Source organism: Chiloscyllium punctatum, chromosome 15 (assembly GCF_047496795.1).
Source record: "Chiloscyllium punctatum isolate Juve2018m chromosome 15, sChiPun1.3, whole genome shotgun sequence".
NCBI lineage: Eukaryota > Metazoa > Chordata > Chondrichthyes > Orectolobiformes > Hemiscylliidae > Chiloscyllium > Chiloscyllium punctatum.
Window position 1 is genome coordinate 93,463,687 of NC_092753.1, and position 19,739 is coordinate 93,483,425.

The 19,739-nt window shown below is 42.9% G+C and overlaps 1 long non-coding RNA gene across 25 annotated transcripts in view; it reads right to left on the reverse strand.

Annotated features, from left to right (window-relative positions):
* Nucleotides 1-7,449: 7,449 nt before the first annotated feature.
* The window catches only part of LOC140486508 (uncharacterized), a 327,762-nt gene continuing 315,472 nt past the window's right edge, over nucleotides 7,450-19,739 (reverse strand). For 24 of the 25 annotated variants that reach the window (XR_011962617.1, XR_011962616.1, XR_011962611.1 and 21 more), the window contains one exon: nucleotides 7,450-14,004. This is a non-coding gene — a long non-coding RNA (uncharacterized lncRNA). The remainder of the gene's footprint in view (nucleotides 14,005-19,739) is intronic. The other variant, XR_011962615.1, reaches the window with a different exon arrangement.

The following is a 19,739-nucleotide window of genomic DNA, read 5'->3' on the forward strand; positions in this document are numbered from 1 at the left end:
GTCATGTGCAGTGCACATGTAAATAAAGGGAGACTTGGTGACTGGATACCAGCCTCTGCAGAGTTATTTCACCAGTCATCACAGTCCATCTTATCTCTCCTCTGTCCTTGTTGACAATGGCTGGTGCAACCCAGTTTCTGGTCCATGGTGTCTCCTCAGGGAAAAAAAAACACAGGATTACTGATATTAGGCAGCAGTGTGGGGGTTATATATAAAAAAAGAAATAAAAATATTAACACAGGACTTACTGAAGTTTACTCTGTACTTAACCCCATACTTTCCCTTCTAATGAAAGTGAATAGCATGGCGGTAATGTCACTAGACTGGCAAGTGAGATCTCCAGACTGATGTTTGAGGGACATGGGTTCAAACCTTATAATAGCAGACAGTAAGGTTTGAATTCAGATTGGGGTACAGATGCAATCGGAAGCATAGAGGGAAGGGAGTGGCATTTTTGATTAAGGAAAACATCACAGCAGTACTTAGAGGATATTTCTGAGGGATTAGGCAAAAGTGGGTACTGCAGATGCTGGAGATCAGAGTCAAGATTAGAGTGGTGCTGGAAAAGCACAGCAGGTCAGGCAGCATCCGAGGATTGTCCAGTGAGACTAAGTGGGTAGAACATTGAAAAAGAGAGAAAGGGGTGATCACTTTGGGATTGTGTTCTAGGTCCCTCCCCCCCAATAATCAGCGGGAAATAGCTGTAAGAATAATAGGGTTGTAATGGTAGGGGATTTTAACTTCTAAACATACAGTGGGACTAAGGGTTTGGATGGGGAGCAATTTGTTGAGGGTATTGAGAAAAACTCTCTCAATCAATATATAAATGGCCCTACTCTAGAAGAGGCAAAATTGGCCTCTTGAGAAATAAGGTAGGGTAAGTAATGGAAGTGTTAGTGGGCGAGCACTTTAAGACCAGTGACTGTAATTTTAGTTTTAAAATAGCTATGGAAAAGGATAGGTCTGGTACACAAGTTAAAGTTCTAAATTGGGGCAAAGCCAATTTTGATGGTATTATCAGGAACTTTCAAAAGAAGAGTATGTCATCAGATGATTCCTTTAAGTATGGGGGTGTAAGAGTACACTTGGCAGATTGGGAGAGCAAAAAGAGGACATGAGATAGCTTTGGCAGATAAAGGAAAATTCAAAAGAATTCAACAAGTGTATATTAAAGGCAAAAGACTAACTAGGGAGAGAATAGGGCTTCTTAAAGATCACTAAATGGCCATTTATGTGTGGAAGGACAGGGCAATGGGTCAGATCCTAAATAAATATTTCTTGTCAGTATTTACTGTGGAGGGGAAGCTAAGCAAGTCTGGGAAATAAACATTGCAGAAGAGGAGGTGTTGGAGGTCTTAAAACGCAAAGGTTGATAAAACCCTGGGACCTAATTAAGTGTATCCCGGAATGTTATGGGATGCTAAGGAAGAAATTGCAGGGCCCGTGATAGAGATACTTGTATCATCGACAGCCACAGGTGAGTTACTAGAACACTGGAGAGTGGCTAATGTTGTGCCATTATTTAAGAAAGGCTGCAAGGAAAAGCCAGGGAACTACAGGCCTGTGAGCCTAAAATCAGTGGTGGGTAAGTTCTTGTAGGGGAATCAGAGACAGGATCTACATCCATTTGGAAAGGAAAGGACTGATTAGGGATAGTCAGCAGGGCTTTGTGTGTGGGAAATTGTGTCTCTCACGTTTGATTGTGGTTTTTTTTTAAAGAGTTGATCGAGAAGATGGATAAAGGCAGAGTGGTAGGTGCTGTCTATATGGACTTTACCAAGGCCTTCGACAAGGTAATGCATGGTAGAATAGTCAGTAAAGTTAGATTCCATGGGATCCAGGGAGAGCTAGCCACTTGGATACAAAATTGGCTTGATGATAGGGAACAGAGGTAGTGGTAAACGGTTATTGTTCAGACTAGAGGCCTGTGGCCAGCGGTGTGCTGCAAGGATTGGTGCTGGGTCCACTGCTTTTTGTCATTTATATAAATGACTTGGATGAGAATACAGGTGGTTTATTTAGTAAGTTTGCAGGACTTATACACTTAATGGTAAGGTCCTCGGGAGTGTTGTTGAACAAAGAGACCTTGGAGTGCAGGTTCATAGCTCCTTGAAAGTGGAGTCGCAGGTAGATAGGATAGTGAAGAAGGCGTTTGGTATGCTGTCCTTTATTGGTCAGAGTATTGAATACAGGAGTTGGGAGGTCATGTTGTGGCTGTACAGGACATTGGTTAGGCCACTGTTGGAATATTGCGTGCAATTCTGGTCTCCTTCCTATCGGAAAGATGTTGTGAAACTTGAAAGGGTTCAGAAAAGATTTACAAGGATGTTGCCTGGGTTGGAGGGTTTGAGCTATAGGGAGAGGCTGAACAGGCTGGGGCTGTTTTCCCTGGAGTGTCAGAGGCTGAGGGGTGACCTTATAGAGGTTTACAAAATTATGAGGGGCATGGATAGGATAAATAGACAAAGTCTTTTTTCCTGGGGTCGGGGAATCCAGAACTAGCGGGCATAGGTTTAGGGTGAGAGGGGAAAGATATAAAAGAGACCACAGGGCAACTTTTTCACGCAGAGGGTGGTACGTGTATGGAATGAGCTGCCAGAGGATATGGTGGAGGCTGGTACAATTGCAACATTTAAGAGGCATTTGGATGGGTATATGAATAGGAAGTGTTTGGAGGGATATGGGCCAGGCGCTGGTAGGTGGGACTAGATTGGGTTGGGATATCTGGTCTGCATGGACAGGTTGGACTGAAGGGTCTGTTTCCATGCTGTACATCTCTATGACTCCATGACATGAAATAGGGGGTGTAGTGGATAGTGAAGAATTCTTATCTAAAAGTACAACAGGATCTTGATCAACTGGGTCAGTGGGCAAAGGAATGGCCAAGGAATGTCAAAATTAAATGCAAGATGTTGCGTTTTGGTAAGGCAAACCAAAACATGACTCACACAATTAATGGTAGGGCCCTGGGGAGTATTGGTGAATTGAGAGATTTAGGGATGCAGTTATGTGGTTCCTTGAAAGTGGCATCATAGGGAGATCAGGTGGTGAAAAGGCATTTGATACACTTGCCTTTATTGGTCAGACCATTGAGTACAGGAGTTGAGACATAATCTTACAGCTGTACAAGACATGGGTGAGGCCACATTTGGCGTACATTTGTGGTCATCCTGCTGTAAGAAAGATGTTGTTAAACTGGAAAGAGCACAAAAATATTTTACAAGGATGTTACAGAGATTGGGGAGTGACCATATAGAGGTTTATAAAATCATGAGGCATAAATATTAATAGACAAGGTCTTTTCTCAGGGTATGGGAGTCCAAACTAAAGGGCATATGTTTAAGTTTTAAGAGAGACCCGAGGGGCAACTTTTTCAGAGTGGTGTGTATATGAAACGAGCTGCCAGATGAAATGGTAGAAGCAGATACAAGTCCAACTTTTAAAAGGCATCTGGACAGGTACATAGACTGGAAAGGTTTTGAGAGATATGGACTAAATGCAGGCAAATGGAGCTCGTTCAGTTTATGAAACCAGGTCAATCTGGATTAGCTGGGCTGAAGGACCTGCTTCTGTGCTTTGTGTCTCTATGTTTTACTTATCCTTCTAAGTGTTTTACGAGGACAGTCTAGAGAGAGATCCACTCTGTATCTAACCCCATGTTGTTCCTGCCCTGGGAGTGTTTGATGGGGACACTGTCGGGGGAGCTTTATTCTGGATCTCTAAATCATTGAAATATCTGTCCTGGGAATATTTTGTGAGGACAGTATAGAGGGTGTTACTTTCTGTCACTGACACTGTACTGCACCTGTCCTGCAAATATCTAAAGGGGAGAGTGTAGAGGCAAGCTTTACTCTCTTTCTAATCTATGCTGTACTTGTCCTGTAAGTGTTTGGTGGCAACACTGTAAGGGAAGCTTTACTCTGTATCTAACTCCATGCAGTACTTGTCTTGGACAGTTTGATGGGGACAGTTTAGGTGGAACTTTACTCTGTATTTAACCTGTGCTGTTTTTGCTCTGGGAGTGTTTGATGGGGACAGTGTTGAGGGATCTTTACTGTGTATCTAATCCCATGCTTTTCTGGACTGGTCCTACTGTCTGTATTGCTGGATATTCACAATGGGAAGGTTTCATTACCCCAAGGTTCTCTTCCCTTAGAAATCTGCTGGCCTTGATTATCATTTTAATTTCTCTGTTAGATATTAGTTTCCAGAAAATACAACTGACATAGAAATTATCATGAAGAATATCACTGCGGATTGGACCAAAGGAATTTCCATTTCGATTTTTAATTCAAAAATGCCCAGAGGATGTTGACAATGCTCAGACGAATAGCATTCGCAGCTCGACTTGACTGTTTCCATGGTAACTGAGCAGCCGCTGACTCTTCACAACTCCTTCGGGTGAGATGCCTTGTGGCTGTTTCACATCCTGAACTGATCTGCAGCACAGATTTCAGTGGAAACTGCATGGGAGCACTCAGGGCTGTGCAGCTGCTTTCTGCAGTGACAATGTAAATGATAGGATCAAACTCTCTCTCTCAGACATAAGGGTGCTTGACTGGGCTTGTGGCTGACCTGGCAGCAGGTCAAAGTAGGAGATGTCTCTTTTTTCCCCATTCTGGTTAGCCAGAGCCTGGGGCGTGACTCCATTGTCAGTGAGACTGGGTTTGAATATTGTGGCACAAATCCCACGACAGAACTAGAACTCAAACAATTGTACGCCACTCATTGAGAGAAATATTGCAACTTTTGAATGAGTAAGTAGGAGCAGGGCAAGCCATTCAGCCCTTTGCACCTGCTCCTCCATTTAAAACAATCATGGTTGAATCAGTCCCCTGTTCCTGCCTGCTCCACATACCATTTGAACCCTTTCGCCCTAAGAACGATATCTAACAACTTCTTGGGATATTCAGTGTTTTGGCATCAACCAAATTTTTTTATGGCAGAGGTTTCCTCAGGGATGAAGAGATTTCTCCCTATCTCAGTCCTAAACAGTCTATCATGAATCATAGAGTCATACAGATGTACAGTACGGAAACAGACCCTTCGGTCCAACCCGTCCATGCCGACCAGATATCTCAACTCAATCTATTCCCACATGCCAGCACCCGACCCATATCCCTCCAAACCCTTCCTATCCATATACCCATCCAAATGCCTTTTAAACCTTACAATTGTACCAGCCTCCACCACTTCCTCCGACGGCTCATTCCACACACGTACCCCGCTCTGTGTGAAAAGGTTGCCCCTTAGGTCTCTTTTATATCTTTCCCCTCTCACCCTAAACCTATGGCCACTAGTTCTGGACTCCCCAACCCCAGGGAAAAGACTTTGCCTATTTACCCTATCCATGCCCCTCATAATTTTGTAAACCTCTATAAGGTCACCCCTCAACCTCCAACGCTCCAGGGAAAACAGCCCCAGCCTGTTCAGCCTCTCCCTGTAGCTCAAATCCTCCAATCCTGGCAAAATCCTTGTAAATCTTTTCTTGAACCCTTTCAAGTTTCACAACATCTTTCCAATAGGAAGACCAGAATTGAACACAATATTCCAAACGTGGCCTAACCAATGTCCTGTACAGCCGCAACATGGCCTCCCAACCCCTGTACTCAATACTCTGACCAATAAAAGACAGCATACCAAACGCCTTCTTCACTATCCTATCTACCTGCAACTCCACTTTCAAGGAGCTGTGAACCTGTACGCCAAGGTCTCTTTGTTCAGCAACACTCCCTAGGACCTTACCATTAAGTGTATAAGTCCTGCTTAATGGTAAGGTCCTAGGAAGTGTTGCTGAGTGTATCCTTAGACTGTGATAGCATTGGGGAGGGTGCTGATTTGTTGGAGGTGCCATTTCTTGGTTGCATTTCTTGGGACTGGCATTCCCTGCCTAATTGATGGTGGGGTTGAGCTTTGGAACTTCCCTGGCATCCCATTCCTCAGTTCCATAGGCTCTCTCCACAATAGGCCTTCAGGAAAATATGTGCTTTCCAGACCCGTTGAACCGTGTGAGGAACAATTCATGTGGAAAATGAGCAGCAGTTCCACAGTGAGGCGCAGAATGAACTTCTGACCCTGACTCTCAGTTGGGACATGCTGAAGTCAGGAATTTTGCTGCAAATCCCTTTATTCCATTGGCAATTTCCTTTCTCAGAATGTATTAAAACAAACAGATAAATCACTCAATAAGTGGGTCAGTATTGCTTTGCTGTCAAGCATTATATTTCCTGCTTTCAGTTAATACTCACAGCCACAATTGCAGAATTATAATTAGTCCCAGTCACAAAATAATAACATTCCTCATTATAATATTTAATATTGAAAAGCTCGGATTATGTTTTAAAGAGATTTAACACGGTTTAGCTGGGTGCTGAACATAATTAGGGCCTCAGTTTACCGATAAGTAATCGCAAAGCTTTCTTTGGTTAATGTAATGATCTACCAGGAGGGCTGGCGAAACATTGCGTGGATTATCCTGCTGCATTAGATCAAAACAAGATTGCCAATCGACTGCCAGAATTACTCCCATTCACCCAATTTACACCCAGCCCAATCTGCTGTAGAGTCAGAGAGGGAGTCATAGAGATTTGCCCAGAGTTCCCAAAGGAAAGCCCTCATTTTGGCTGTCAGATAGGCACTGCATTGATTGCAAAAGAGCCCCCCCCCCACCCCCACTCCAATCATGTCGAATAGCTTGTGCACAAACACAGTGAAGACTCAAATGATTAGTGGTTAGTTAGACTGGGTGTTGGATTCAAAATTGCACTCGTTTGACAGTAATGTACGTACATCTGAATGAATTACAGACACAAATAGACCACTTAGCTCACTGGGTCTGCTGCAATTCAATGGTTGATTTGATTCTGACCTTAATTCTACATTCTTACCCAACTCCACTAACTCCTTTGCTGGTAAAGAACCTAACTATCCCTTTATTTAAAGTATTGCACAATATGCACATCTCACACGTAAGAGCTCTGAGTCGACCATGATCATTTAAAATGGAGGAGCAGGCTGGAAGGACTGAATGGCCTACACTTGCTCTTACTTACTCATTCAAGAGTTGCAATATTTCTCTCAATGAGTAATGCACAACAGACCCCAGGCACTCCAATGTCTTCTGTAAGCTTCTCTACTTTTCTCTGTCTCCTCTATGTAAAACCTACCTTATTGTTTGTCCAATAAGCTATATCATACTTTGCCAATTTGTGCTTTGATACTAACCCTCTTAATCTTCTTGAGGGGGGTCTTGCTAAATAAAGATGCTATATCAATGTAAATTTCTATTGAAATGAATATAAAACTGCTCCTTTACCATGTACACATGTCCCTCTGTCCTATACATACTGTCTTGTTCTAGTACGTTTAATTAATCTCCACAAACATATAGAAAAAAATTCTTATTTGTTCAATGGGTGCTGGTATTTAATGAAACAGAGAGACGATGGATACTGATATCAAGAAAAAACACTTTATTTGAAATAAAGTTTTTGTTTACATTGGTATGAAAATTGTGTTTACATTAGCACAGTATCAAGAATAAAGTTACCATAGTCCCGTAGAGTTGCTGTGTCGTTAGAGGCAACTGGTGGTGAGTTTAACCTGAGGGTCACCACACCTCAGGTGAGGGGAGAGCGTGAGAAGATAGGGCCTCAGCTGCTATGAGAACTGAACCTGTGCTATTGGTGTCAGTCTGCATTGCCATCCAGCCAACTGAGCTAACTAAACCCCATTAGGAATGAGGCGATACTGAAATTGCACTTAAATGGAGAATTGGGGAGTGGGGGAGGGAGGTATGGACAATTCAAAGCAATCCTGGTAAAAAAAATAAACCTACTTAATTCTTATTGTCGAGAATTGTACAGAAACCTCACCAATATTGAAATATGTTTTGTTAAACTACACCAACAAATAGTTTCATCAGTCAGAGCCATTTCCACGCCGCATTAACAAATCTCAGTTGCATTCATGATGTGGGTGTTGTAATTAATTCACAGTCTTGGATTAGGAATGGGTGGAATTGGCCAGTATCTATGAAGACTTTTCCCAACAAGTGAGCACTGAGTGGGAAGTGCAGATCAGGATTGAGACAGAAGAGGGTTCAGCTGTGAATCTCCCACAGTCAAATAGTCTCACACTAACAGTTACTGCTAAGACCCTACTGTTGAGTGGAGCACTGACAGGGAGGACACTTTGAGAATGGTGACACCGTAAATAGATGTTCCAACACATTAGCTCATGGAGTGATATGGCCACATGTTGGTGATTTCCCCCACTTCTTGAGCAATACAAACAGGGACAGCTCCAGAGCCCTGCCATCCTAAAGCAAGGCAGAGGTGGAGATCAAAACAAAAGGACCAGCATTCTCCTCTCTCGTCCACCCTCACCAGTATCCTCTAAGAAAGATCCACAAAGGCAGTCATCCCAATGGGTGCATGTTGTAGTATAGAAAGTACTTTACTAAGAATCATGAAGAGAATCTTATCATGACCCAATTCTACCCCTCTCCCAGGGAGGCGAACCATTCAAATACATTGCAATTTCAACTTAAGGGAAGAAATGGCTTCTTTGTATATGTATCAAAATAACTAAACATGACAAAATGTGTATCTGACCTGAAGTATCTGGTGAAATATGTATTGAAGAATAAAACGATTCATCTAAAGTTGCTTGAAATTGGCAAAATTAGGTTCAGTTGTAACTTCAAAAGGGACAGGAAGGAAAAGACTTCCTGGCTGTGGGGAATGAGTAGGAGATGTGGAGCTAATTGGAATGTACATTCAAAGAGCTGACACAGGCATGAATGAGTTGAATAGCCTCATTCTATGCTGTATCACCGTATGACTCTGGGTCAATATATCCTAGATAGGAGGAGAGATAATTGGCAAACAACAAAGTCACTGGAAAAGATGTACAAAGGATGTTTGAGAGGGCTGGAGTACAACAGTAGGGATATACTGCTCAGGTTGTACAAAGCTGCATTTGGAATATTATTGGAAGGAAGGATGTACTGGCACCGGAGGGAGATCACAGGAGGTTTACATGAATGATTGCAGGGATGAAGGGCTTGTTATACAAGGAGGAGCTGAGGACTCTGGAGTTCAGAAGGATGGGAGGGATCTGACTGAAAGTTGCAGAATACTGAGACACCTCGATAGAGTGCATGTGGAGAAGATAATTGCCCAAGGGTACAGTCTCAGAGTGAAGTGAGACCCCTTTAGAACTTAGATGAAGAGGAATTTCTTCAGCCAGAGGGTGGTGAATCTATGGAATTCATTACTACAGTAGGCTGTGGAGGCCAAGTCATTGAGTATATTTGTGACATTGACAGATGGGCTCTTGATTAGTCAGGGAGTTATGGGGGAGAAGGCAAGAAAAGAGGGTTGAGAAACATATCAACCATGATTGAATGGTGGATAGCATTGATGGGCCGACTGGCCTAATTCTGCTCCAATACATCTTATCGTCTAAGAGAAACAAACCTCCTGTTGATGTCGCAGACTGGTCTCACGGGTGAAGTGCAGGTCAGATGGATGAGTTATCTGATCAATACAGATCAACAGAAGTCTCCACTAGCAACAGTCCCTTTCTTGAGCTGAGGAAAAAAAGGGACAAAACAATTACCTTGCACCAATACACTCCACATGTATGTAAGGTAGAAATGTACACAGGGAAAACATCAATAATCTTACCATGAATACCTGAGTTTTTGTTCTGACTTACAAGTTTCATGGCTCACCTGCGTTCAGTTTCAATGGTATCCCTTCTATCTGTGTTTTGGAGATGTTGGGGGTTGGTGGGGACAGGTGGTGGCGGGGGGGATGCAGGGAGGGGAGCTGTGACAATGTGGCTGACTCAGGACAGAAGGTTGAAGGTACTATTGGGTACTGTAGGTGGTGGAGCACTCTCTCTCTCTCTCTGCTTCAGAGATTGTGCAGACTACTGTTTATTCTCACAGTTGACGTATTAAAATTTAACAAGAGAAGGAGACTCATTTGGGCAAGGTGTTGCTCTCTCTCTCTCTCAGTGGAGATCTCCAGAAAGTGTTAATCGTCAGGAATTCCAATTACTGCAGACGCAGAGAGAGAAAAACACTTCAAATAAAAGTATTGCTGAGTGAGAAATTAAAATCTGACAATTCTAAAACATGGACAAGCTAAAGCAAAGCAAAATCCAGGGTTACTGAAACATGATCATGTGTGCAGATACTGATATTTCAGTGCAGATAATGGAATAGCAAACTATCACACTGTTATACAGCCACATTACATGAGAATTTATATTTAGAATCAGCGAGTCCTAGAGATATACAGCACAGGAATAGATCCTTCGGTCCAACCTGTCCACGCCAACCAGATATCCCAACCCAATCTAGTCCCACCTGCCAGCGCCCGGCCCATATCCCTCCAAACCCTTCCTTTTCATATACCCATCCAGATGCCTTTTAAATGCTGTAATTGTACCAGCCTCCACCACATCCTCTGACAGCTCATTCCATACATGCACAACCCTCTGCGTGAAAAAGCTCCCCCTTAGGTCTCTTTTATATCTTTCCCCTCTCACCCTAAACCTATGTCCTCTAGTTCTGGACACCCCCACCCCAGGGAAAAGACCTTCTCTATTTACCCTATCCATGCCCCTCATGATTTTATAAACCTCTATAAGGTCACCCCTCAGCCTCCGACACTCCAGGGAAAACAGCCCCAGCCTGTTCAGCCTCTCCCTGTAGCTCAAATCCTCCAACCCTGGCAACATCCTTGTAAATCTTTTCTGAATCCTTGTAAGGTTCACAACATCCTTCCAAAAGGAAGGAGACCAAAATTGCACACAATTGGCCTAACCAACGTCCTGTACAGCCGCAACATGACCTCCCAAGTCCTGTACTCAACACTCTGATCAATACAGGAAAACATACCAAATGCCTTCTTCACTATCCTATCTACCTCTGACTCTACTTTCAAGGAGCTATGACTCTGCACTCCAAGGTCTCTTTGTTCAGTAACACTCCCTATGACCTTACCATTAAGTGTATGAGTCCTGCTAAGATTTGCCTTTCCTAAACTGCAACACCTCACACTTATCTAAATTAAACTCCATCTGCCACTCCTCAGGCCCATTTGATCAAGATCCTGTTGTCATCTGAGGTAACCTTCTTCACTGTCAATTGCAAGATCAAAAGCTAAGTATCAGCATTTTTCTTCTATTTTTGCTACATTACCAGTTTACTTTGGTGATTCCAATGTTGGATGTACAGAAATTTCCTCCAATTAAATATTGGGAAGACAGAAACCATTGGTTTTCTACCCTTGCTCCATATTCTGCTCCTCATCCCTCTCCCTAAGTGACAGTTTGAGACTATCAAGCCTCAATCTTGGAGTCATGTTCAGTCGCAGAATGAGCTTCCAGTCACATGTCCATACCATCACCAAATCCACCTATTTCCACCCTCTTAATCCCACCAGACTCTGCCCATCCACTGCTGAAATCCTCATCTGTGCCTTTGTTACCGCTGGACTCAACTACTCCAATTAACTCCTGACTGGTCCCAAACAGTCTACCCTTCCCACCAATGCAAATTTGGGATCATGCAGAACTCTGTGTCTCAACTCACCCCATTCTCTTAATGCCCCTCTTCTTACTGATCTGCTTTTGACACCTAGTCTTGATTTGAAAATTCCCTTCTTTTTGGTTTCAAGTCCTTCTGAGGTCTTATCCTTTCCTAACTCTCTAATCTCCTTTAGCCCCCCCCCCCATCAAAACAGTTCAGAAAAGGTAATGTGGAATGGGCAGATTGGCTTGTTTGAAAACGTTGGACAGGCTCCTGCATCTGCAGGAGTTTAGACAAGTAAGACTGGACTTGATTGAAAATTATTAGATCTGTAGGGGTCTTGACAGGATAGATGTGAAAAGGAATTTTTCTTCTTGTGGGAGAATTTAGAACTGGGGTGACTGTTTCAATATAAGGGATCTCCCATTTAAGAGAGATAAGTTGAACTGTTTCACAGTCAAAGGGTTGAGAGTTTTTGGAACTCTCTCTAAAGATGGCAGAGGCAGAGTGCTTGAATATTTTTCAAGATTCTTGATAAACAAAGGGTGAAAGGTTGTTGAGAATATGGTGGAATAATCCAATCACCCGTGATCTTATTGAATAGCAGAGCAGGTATGAGGGGCTGACAGGCCGAGTGGCCTACATCTGTTCCTAATTCATTTGTATGTACCCTCCAGAATACTTGCACTTGCACTAAATCTAGCCTCTGTTACATTTTCTGTATTAATTCACCATGGGTGACCATGCTTTCAGCTGCTTTGCTTCCACACCTCTCTGCCCTTCTCTCCTGTTTTACAACACATCTTAAAACCAACTTGTTTGACCAAATTCTTGGCAATTTGACCAACCTCCTAAGGCGAAGTAGTATCATACATTCTTTTATAATGCTTCTGTGAAGAACCTGGGATTTTCTTTACATTACAGATGCTATACAAATATAAAGTTGCCATATGAATATTACATTTCTCTTGTTGAATAAACGGTATCGCCGTGATCCCATTTCCTCCTAAATCCAATTCTCCTGCAAGCACCACTTGACAGCACTTGGAATACTCCCCACTTGCTTGGACGAGTGCAGCCCCAACAACACTCAAGAAGCTTGACACCATTGAGGAAAAAGTAGCCCCATTGATTGCCACCACATCCACTCAAAGAATACCATCGAAGCTCAGTTGCAGCTGTATGTACTACCTACAAGATGCACAGTATAAATTCACTAAGGATCCTCAGACAGAACTTTCCAAACCCAAAACCAATTCCATCTAGGTGGACAAAAGCAATAGAAACATGAGAACACCACTGACTGCAAGTTCCCCTCCAAGCCACTCACCATTCTGAATTGGAAATATATCACTTTTCTTTCAGTGGTATTATATCAAAGTTCTGGAATTCCCTCCCTAAAGACATTGTGGGTCTACCTACTGGACGTGGACTGCAGCGGTTCACCACCACTTTCTCAAGGGCAACTAGGGATGGGCATCAAATGCTCGCCAGGCAGCACGGCCATGTCCCATGAGTGAATAAAAAAAAGCTGCGAATAGTAAATCTTTTCAGAGTCTCATCCCATCCTAATCCCAAAACCTGTTCCAATCCAATTCCTTTCATTTCACTATAGTCCACCAACTCCAGCCTATTTCACATTCCCATGCTCTCCACCCTATCATCAAGAGTCTCTGGTTAGACCTCAGCTGAAAGACTGTGTCTAATTCTAGGCAGAGAATCGATTACATTGCTCTGGGTCACAGGCAGACTTAGTAAGGATAGCAGTTACCTTCCCTAAAGGAAATTAGTGAGCCAAATGGGTTTTCCCAAGCAATTGTCAACATTAGACTTTTAGTTCCAGGTTTTTGTTGAATTCCGATACCTGCCACGGTGGGATTTGAATCCAGGTACCCAGAATATTCCCCAGATCTCTGGATTAATAGTCAACAGGCCATGGCCTTTGTGAACAGCAGTTACAATGGTGACGTGGAAGCTGATCCATGCTCATGGAGGTCCCATAAATAGAATTCCATTTTTAGTCAGTTGGTCAAGGGATAAATAATGCCCCGAAGCACTGAGGATGACTCCCCAGGCTTCTCTTTGAAATAACAATATAGAAACTTCAACCCTGTCGTAACGATGGAAGCTCCTCAAACCTCAAGGCTGCATAGTAAGGTATTGTTTTCTACTTGAAGTGATTCATAAGACCCGAATGTTGTGAATTCATTATCTTTAACTGAGGTGCGATATTCTTGCTTTGGGAGGGAATCACGGAATGGAGCATGAGATGTACAGAATATCCATTATCCTGTAACACCGGGAGACTGAGGTACACACCCCAGGGTGCCTGATGCAAACTGTGGCACTGCAGTGAGCCCCTCACTGACTGACAAGCCAATTTTCATCTGGACTCTTCAGGCGAGTGAGCAGGAGGCCAGTAACCATGGCAACGCTCGAACACCCGCACGGCAGTGCTGCAAAAACGAAGAGAAAATTAGTTATTTTTAAAAGAGAAAAAGAAGAGGTCTCAAGACACATTTAATCAGTGGTTCATCACTGCTGCCATTTCACAGTAGTGTGTGAACAGATGAAAAGCATCCTTCAAACAGGGGACAAGAACAAATTTAGGATTTTCTGGGATTTTGCGAACAAAATAGATATTCATTCAGTGAGACAATTCTTGCAGATGCTAAGGTGTCAGTCCTGTGATTCATTTGGCACACACTGATAATCCTCAGGTGACTGTCTGAATATTTGACTGTCACATCTGCAGCTGCTTGACAGTCACTGCCAGTGTTCTTCAGCAGCGAGAATATTCCTTCATCAGCATTAACCCGATAATTACATTAACCTTCAAAATTCTCCTGACTGTTTAAGACTGCAGATGGGTAAAGTCTTCTCATAAACCGTTCCCTTCCATTTTCTAGGAGAGGTGTGGAGTAAAACTCATTCTATACTGTCCCATGAAACACTCTCAAGGTAGGCACAGCATGGGGCTAGATACAGAGTAAAGCCTCTTCTACTCTTTTTCAACTGCAAGTAAATCTCCCTCCACACAGTTCCCATCAAACGTAGATAAAGATTAAAGCTCTCTCTACTCTTTGAAACTCAATCTAAAGCTTCTTCTACAGACATTCCCAGGAATGTTATAATAAAGGATTACATACAGAATAAGGCTGCCTCTCCACTTTTACACTGAAAGTAAAGCTTCCTCAACACTGGACCCATCAGCTATAGAGTAAAGCTTCCTCTACTCTTTTAAAGAGTATGTAAATTTCCTCAGTATTGCCCTCATCAACACTCCCAGGACAGGGACAGCACAGGGTTAGATACAGAGTAAAGCTTCCCCAACACAATATGATTTGAAATTTCCAGGCCATGTTCAGCATTGAGTTAGATATTCAGTAGATTATCCTCAACACTGCCCCGATCAAACACTCCAGAAGCAGGTATGGCATAGGGTCAGATACGAATTAAATCTCCCTCTACTCTTTTAATTTGAAAGTAAACTGAAAGTAAAGCTCCCTTGACATTGACCCCATCAGATACTCCTAGGACAGGGACAGCATGAAGTTTGCGGCTGTGTAAAGCTCTCTCTACTCTTTTAAAATGAAAATAAACTGAAAGTAAAGCTGTCCCCATCCAACACTCTTTGGGCAGTATAGGGTTAGATAAAGAACAAATCTCCCATATTTACTTTGCCTCATCAAACATTGTTGGGATCTTGTACATGACTTTGATTTAATATCTTACCCTTAAATCTCACATACCAGGGGGTGGGTGGGATGGGGTTGGGGAGGGGGGTAGGGAACAACTCCCACAATACTACCACAGGGAGAATCAGCCTGGATAATGAGTTTGTCTCTGGAGTTCAACTCAAATCTTTAGACTCAGAAACTGAAGAGTTATTCACTGAGCCAAGCCTGAGATTGCACTTTGCCGAGATACCCTCAGGACAAACAATTTGTTGATGCTCAGTGGAATGGAGTGAAAGGTATCCCTGGAATCTAGTCAAATGAAAAGAGTACAAAAAAGGCACAGAAAAGACTGGTGCTCCTCGCTCACACTAAATAGGTTTGCTGAAATATCACAACATTTGGACTCAGATTTTGTCATCTCTGGATGGCTGAAGAATGGATGTATCCCCAAAAACAATACACCAGGGGCTCCTCAGTAGCCTCATCATGTTGGGGATCTAATATATTGATTCTAGGGAAAGTGCTTAACCACATCTTTAAACATTCTGCAACTTCCCTGGACTTTGCTTCATCCTCTCAAAATGAATTAGACTTGGAGACTTAGGAGACTTCCATATATTCTAACCATTCAGAATTGCGCCTGAATACTTACCTCTTAGACAGATGAAAACCATGTGTAGCTCCTGGGGAACTATACAGTTGACCCCCTCCTCTCCACACACACACACACACACACACTCCTGCTGATCACATATCCTCCCCTCTCCAAACACGGTGACCATCTTCCATGATCCAATTTCACTCCCCCCTCTATCCCACCCTGTGATGCAACCCCCCATGACCCAACCTGCTCTGACTGTATCAATCTGAATCACCCCGACCCTAAAAAAACCTTCAATCTACCTCCAATTCCGTAACACCTCCCTTGACAACTGACACCCCCGAGCCCTCCCAACTCCTGTCTCAACTCCCCCGCCACCCCCAGCCACCCTGCCACCTAGCCTAGCTACGACCTAATCACCCAACGCCCTAATTAGCTGCACACTAGTCTCCCGCCCCTTACCTTGCCCACCTTACGCCTTTACCCTCTTAACTCACCACCTTGCACATACCTTCACACCTTCACTCATAAACTCACGCACTCACACTGACATGCTGCAGACTCCTGGAGCGTATCAGGATACAGCAGCTAGTGCCATATAGAGGGGGGCACGGCCTCTGCACAGATTCTCTTTTGGGTGCAGAAGGGCATCTGAAAAAAGTCACAAAAATCGACGGGATGCAAGTTGTTCATTTTTCTAATTTGGTAACCGTTGGAGAAAAGAAAAGGGGGCTCTGATGCTGACCAGAAGATTTGGCTCAGACTTCCAACAAAAAACCTTGAACCATGCTGAAAAAAAAGCTGAGTGAACTCTCACCCAATTAAGAAACAAAAAAGTGCATCTGAGCACAATTTCAAACAAAACAACCTCTGTTAACATTCCGAAGGAGTCTGGTGACTGGCCTTATCACCCCAACACACAGAAATATTCCCACTGCTTCTAGTGACATCGAGGTTACTGAGAAGATTCAAATTCCTGAGGCATGCCAGCAGAACGAGGGATGCTGTACCTCATGACTCTTTCACACTATTCTTACCCTCTTTCTCTGTCTTTATTGCTTTCCATCTCTCTCCCTTTTGCTTTCTATTTCCTGCTCCCAAATTAGTTTCATCCTTTCTTTTCTTCCTACATCGTTTACTGTTTCCTCTCTCCTTTTTGATGATTCTACTTTCTTTTTATTTTTCTTGGCCTTTCCCTCAGTTGATCCCTCTTGCAGCACTGGCTTCACAAGCTGTATTTGGTTATACAAATTGAGGCTTGTCCGAATATCACTCAGAAGATGATTTTAAACTGAGACATTAACTAGACTATAAACTGGTCTTCTATTTTCATTTTTGAACAGCCCAGGATTCTCTTTTTCCTTTCTTCCTTCTATCTTCCTTGCTCATTTCTTTGTCCCATCACTTATCTTTCACTTAACATTGTTTTCTCTTGCTCTTCTTTCTCTGCTTCCCTCTCCTCTTCTTTCTCTCTCCTGCTTCTTCTTCTCTCTGCCACCTCCTACTGGCCAACTAGAACAATGGCAGTGACTTGAGAGTTGCTCATGAATCTATCTCCAGTGAACTAGGAATGGAAGTTGATGCAGAACAGTGAGGGAGAGACTCTTGTCACCTGCTGTTCCTCAGGTGGAGTTAACAGACAAATAAAAATGGCTGAATGAGAGTGCCATTGGTACTCTTCCATCTTAGTGAATTTGACATTAGCTTGAGCTGGTCTAATTCAACATGGACCCTTCCCAGAGACTAGGTAGGGTGCACACAGGATCATATCAACATTTCATTCTACAGATTACTCCAGGTCTTGCCTCCTTAGAAGATCTGGAACACAAAATACCAACACCACAACCTGAATCACTTTGGTTTGTATCAGCACCCAATGTTGACAAACCAGATAGCATTCAGTGAAACTAATTCAACTCTTCATCTTTCTGTGGTGGGAACAGAGTTTAGATTATTAAATTTATATAAATATTTTATTCTGGTATTAGAACAAACAGTAATATCTAAGAGGTCAATACAGACCCGAAATGTCAAATGCATCAATTAATAAATTGTCACATCTAGACACACAGGCTACACTTGGAGAACATGCAAGCAACAGCAAATTCAGCAATATGGAGCTGGCTGATACAGACCAGGGCTTTTTCATAGAGTGTTCTCAACCATTTCTCAGTCTGTTTCAGATATTCCCAATGCTATCCTGGATGGTCTCTCTATCTTCTCCACCCTCTTTGGACCTCAGTTCATTGAAAGCTCTGGCAGCCCATCTCCTATATTACATCGAGTCCTACTTACCAGGTACCCATGTCCCTGACAGGATACCAACAACAGGACCTGTTTCAGCTACAATCCCTTTATGCTGTCAACCCTCCCTATTCCAGAAACTTCCACCGAACTTCACCTTTCTACATGTGTAACTACTTGTGCACCCTGTACTTGCTCCTACCAGAGACTTAGTGAAACATGACAACAAGTGACATCAAGCCAATGTGAAGAAGCCAGGATCAATGATGAACAAAGCAGTAGGTTCTAAGCAGTGTCTTCAAACAGCACCGATGGTAAAGAGGTGGCGAGGATTAAGGAAGGCATTTTGGACATCAAGGCTTTCAAAGCTGGTGGCACAATCGACAATTGAGTGATGGAAATCCAGGATTTGTAAGAATCCAGAATTCGGGGAACACGGCCATTTCAGATGATAATGATATAGTGCTGCCAACGTTCTAGGATTAGCTTGTACTTTTCAGGAACTGAAGGTCAATCTCCTACTCAATGGTTTGTGTGTGAAACAGTGCAGGAAAATCACAGGGGCATTAAAAAAAATTCCTCTCAAAGAAACTATTTGATAACTAGAGGATACAGTCAGAAGTCACATGACACCAGATTACAGACCAACAGGTTTATTTAAAATCACGAGCTTTCTGTGCTCATATCACCTGTGAAGGAACAGTGCTCCAAAAGTTTTGATTTTAAATAAATCTGTCGAACTATAACTTGGTGTTGTGTGACTTTGGCTACCCCAGTCCAACATAGCTCCTCCACATCAATACTAGAGGAGATAGAGGTGATGTCACATCTAGACACCCAGGCTCCACTCAGAGAACATGAAAGCACAGCAAATTTTAGAAATTAAATTCCATTGAAAGTTGGTCTCAATAACTTGCAAAGAGGTTTCCCAGACTAATTCCTGGGATGGCAGCACTGATATATGAAGGGAGGCTGGATCAGTTAGGTCTATATTCTGGAGTTTAGAAGATTGAGTGGGGATCTCAGAGATCGCTATAAAGTTCTAACAGGACAAGACAGAGTAAATGTAGGAAGGTTGTTCTCAGTAACTGGGGAGTCCAGAATCAGGGGTCACAGTTTAAGGATTTGGGGTTGAGATGAAGAGATATTTCTTCACCCAGACAGTGGTGAGCCCATGGAATTCTCTGCTATAGAAAGCAGTTGAGGCCAAAACATTTAATGTTTTCAAGAAGGAGTTATATATAGTTCTCAGGATTAAAGGGATCAAAGGGTATGGGGAGAAAGCAGGAACAGGGGACTGAGTTGGAGGAACAGCCATGAGAATGTTGAATGGCAGAGCAGGCTAGGAAGGCTGAATGGCCTACTCCTGCTCCTATGTTCTAAATAATGGTGAGATGAAACTCTCATTGATTTTGGCAAACATTCATCAACATCTTTTAGGGAAGGAAATCTTCCTTGCTTTCAGGTCTGGCCTACATATAAGTCCAGACCCATATCAATGTAGCTGATTCTTAAGTAGATCCTGAAATGGCTAAGCAAGCCACATGGATTAAGGGGCATTTCTGCTTTGGGCAAATAAATGTTATCCTTACTGGCAATGTCTACACCCCATTGAAGGATTAAATAAAACTCTTTAGCAAATATAAAAGTTTTGAAAATGGAAAGA